This window comes from Phocoena phocoena, chromosome 4, assembly GCF_963924675.1.
Source record: "Phocoena phocoena chromosome 4, mPhoPho1.1, whole genome shotgun sequence".
In the NCBI taxonomy this organism is placed as follows: domain Eukaryota; kingdom Metazoa; phylum Chordata; class Mammalia; order Artiodactyla; family Phocoenidae; genus Phocoena; species Phocoena phocoena.
In genome coordinates this window covers 88,653,274-88,657,015 of record NC_089222.1, presented here as the reverse complement: position 1 = coordinate 88,657,015, position 3,742 = coordinate 88,653,274, and the positions used below count along the sequence as shown (strand labels likewise).

Below are 3,742 nucleotides of genomic sequence, written 5' to 3'. Positions count from 1 at the left end.
AAATTAAACAATGCTTAGAGATGGGAGAGTAATTGTGGCATCATGTGAAAGAATAGTAATAACCACCAACCGCTGATTTGGCATAGCCAAATCAAGTAGAAAGTGGCAGAATTTCAACGAAGTACTGAAAATGAAGAATGCAAAATGAATCTCTAGCTAAAGGTTAAAAAGAAAAAATGAGAGGAGCTGGGCATAAGAAATCTCTACTTGGTGATAGATATCAGGAGACATTACTCAAAATGATGAAACTGTACAACTTCCATCCTCAGGGAAGTTAGTGAAAATTAAGCCAACTAAATACATGAGTGAAATATGCATGAATTTGGGAACCACTGCTCCAGAGTGAATCCTACTTCAGTCTAATGGGAGGAAGTAAGAAGCAATCCCACTCCTGGGCACGGTATTAAAAGCCTCAAAGTTACTTTGCTTTTACTACCTCTTTAGGCTTGAGGATCTCAACTTAAAAGCAGCTCTTTTAGACAGACAGGAGCTCAACTAACAGGAACAACGACAGAGAGAAAACTATTAAACTAAACACAAGGGAAACCTAAATCAATTTCAACTTGCTACAGACTTTAGTGAGGCGGTACTTTGTTTTTGCCTAGAACCCTCAGCAGACCAGGTCTCAGAGCCTTAGCATCACCTCCTGTCTCAGCTTGCTTGGTGCCCTCTCTTCCAGGAGATTTCCTCTTCCTAGACCTTGAGAAGGTCTGGCAGACACAGCTTAAAAAACGACCAAGACAGAGTGGTGATGATGCCAAGGATGTCACTGCAGGAGAAGAGGGCCCGAGCTCCTGGGACACTGAGAGCTCACAGGGCTGGATCTGACATTCCTGATGCATCATACAGGTACCTTGATCCTGCTGACTCTGTAATCTGTCCTGCAAGTAGAAGAAAAAGTTTAAAAGCCCTCAATGCAAACGCACTATACAGAAAGAACCTGACCTTCGGAACCAGTTCTTTCATACTCTATCTGGGCCCAAGGATCCTAGTTTGTTTCTCAAGTTCCTTATCCCCAGCTCCTCCCACCCCGGGTGAAGAGCTGTCATTATTTTCCCTTCTGGAGTAACCCAGGATCCTCCATGGAAACTGCATGCTGAGGTTGGCAGAGGCACCAATCAGCCTGGATCACTGAATGGCTTTGGGGTACCCACGTCCTCTTCCTTCAGCCTCCATCCTGGAACCGCTTAGAATTGTTATTTGGGAAAGAGGTACATTTTTAGAGTATCGAGCCATTATACGTTTGGGTATATGCTTGGTGTGTGTGTGGCAAGCCCAGAATTTTTCTACCCCATGCCTCATCCCTACCTCTTTGGGAAGGTCAGGATCACTTTCCTTGGCACTGAGTAGGGTCAGCTTTTTATCTACCACCTCATCTTCTTCACTTTGTGGTGGTAACAAAGGCGTTGGAAGAATGCCAGGGCAGTGGGTCTCCACTTTCTACTTCCTCTTGCTCTTTTTCATTCTCTTTGTCCTTATGACCTTTCTAAGATGTCTATGTTTTTTTGGAAGTGGATCTAGCTTTCTCTTCTGGACTGGAGGCCTGACAGGATCTTGTGAAACATCACCCACATGACTTCCAGATGTCCCTCCAATGGCTCTGATGATAATTCCAAACTTCTCTTCAGAAGGTCATTCTCCCATAGGTAGAATCTATCCTCTGTATCTTGAGTATCTGGTGATATGCTCAAGTCATCAGCGACATGGTTTGGGATGCAGACTGGAGATTCCCAACCTCTCTCATCTAGGGGTTTTTTTTGACCCACTATGCTGACCCCAGCCATCTTTGCAGAAACAAGGAGCTCACAACAAAAGGACCAACAGTCAAATGCTAATGGAAGTAGTTAGTTCCCTGACTCCAATGATTTACCCTCAGCTATGATAGACAAACAGCTGTACTGATCTCAGATTTCCCCTCTGGACTTATCTAAAGGAGTTCAATGGCCTTCAGAAATAGAGTCCTCAGGTTGTTCTTCTTGGCCTGGGAGATCTCAGATTCCCTAAAAGGAGAGAGCAAGTCACTGGAGTAATTGCTCCATGGACAGTGGAATTCCTCCTGGTCACACAAAATCCATGATTTAATAAGACTCGGCCAAACCTAGCATAAATTCCTAGGCAGAAACTTGCCAAGTTTCCAGAGCAGTATTCTCCATGTATATCAGAATCACCTGGGGTACTTTTTGAAAAAGCAGATTTCTGCGACATACCCCAGACCTACATTCAGAATATCTAAAGCTGGGTTCCAGGAATTTACATTTTTTCCTAGTAACTTAAGTGATTTTCCTGCACTATAAAATTTGAAAACTACTACCTTAGAGGGACACTAAATCCAGTATTCTATGGAGTCATAGAGATGACTATTCTTTAAAAACATTCCACTTTTCCCATATAGGTTTTCCCTAATCATCTCAGCCCATAATGATTTCTCTCTTCTGAACACCTTTAATAATAATCACTAAATTTGGAATGTTATCCTTTATTATTTTCTATTATAATTTAACTTCTGAACATTGTATCTATGTCTCTAACCAGATTATAAGCTTCTCAAGGGCAGGGAGTCTCTTAGACTTGTTAGTTTTCTACAGAGACTTGCCAGGTGCCTAATGAATTGAATAAGTGAATGAAAACATGAATAGGTTTATATCCCAGTGTACAGTGATTGTATTAGATGAGGCTTTTCTGTGGGAAGAGCTGTAGAGTAACAGAATGCTAAGAAGGACATGGGCCCTGGGGAAAAACCTAATCCAATTCCTAAAGTTTACAGATGGGGAAGCTGAGACTCAAGTAAGATAATGACCTGCGTAACGCTGAGCTTGGAGTCTTTTTTCCATAAAGGACCTAATAGTAAATATTTTAGGCTCTGTGGGGCATATGGCCCTGTTACAAATATTCATCTCTGCTATAGCACGAAACCACCCACAGTCAGTACGTAAACAGATAATCATGACTGTGTTCCAATAAAATTTTATTTACAAAAACAGGTGGTAGGCCAGATTAGGCAGCAGGCTGTAGCCTGCCAACCCCTGGCCTAAAGTCATACAGCTAGTCAGCAGCATAGCTGGGATTAGAAATCAAGTCACCTAACTCCCAGCAAGTGCTCTTTCCATAGAAGAGTAGAAGACTATAGAGAGAGAAAGGCCTTCTTCAATTAAAAGCAGGACTTTAAAGTAGGAAAAGATCAAAATATGTCTGGGTATGTAGTATTTCTAAGATGGTCTCTTATGACCCTTTACACAAACAACTAGTAGCTAAATTCTGAAACTGGGTCACTTTTCAAACGGATCCATCAGTTGGGAAGTGGGGGGAGTACACTGAATATCTTCTATCACACCTGCCTAGAAAAGCATACTATTTGGTCCCTTTTTGACTGAGGAGAAAATCCTATAGAAAGATAATGGAAAATACTTTCATTATTCATTTCTTGAAATTATTGTGGCCTGATGAACATAGTTCCACAGTCCAGTGATCAAAAGCTTCAAGTAACTACCAGAGAAACATGGAAGCAAAGATAGGAGAGGTTATCTAAGGAGCTAAAACCTCACTTTCTAAACCAAGATGCTTTTTAATAATGAAAATGACCCTAGTATTAAAGAGTAAGTTGTCCAGAATCTTCAGGTTATTTTTATATTCTGGACTTTCTGAGAACTGTGAGCTCCACCCAAATTCTGTTCTATTTTTATTTCTACCCCTAATGTGTTCCTCCTTTCATTCCTTTGCCTTCACAAAGCATATACTCAACCAA

General features: G+C 41.4%; 1 pseudogene; it reads right to left on the bottom strand.

Moving 5' to 3' along the window:
- Positions 1-475: 475 nt before the first annotated feature.
- Positions 476-2,205, bottom strand: LOC136122036 (uncharacterized; annotated as a pseudogene).
- Between the last annotated feature and the right edge of the window lie 1,537 nt (positions 2,206-3,742).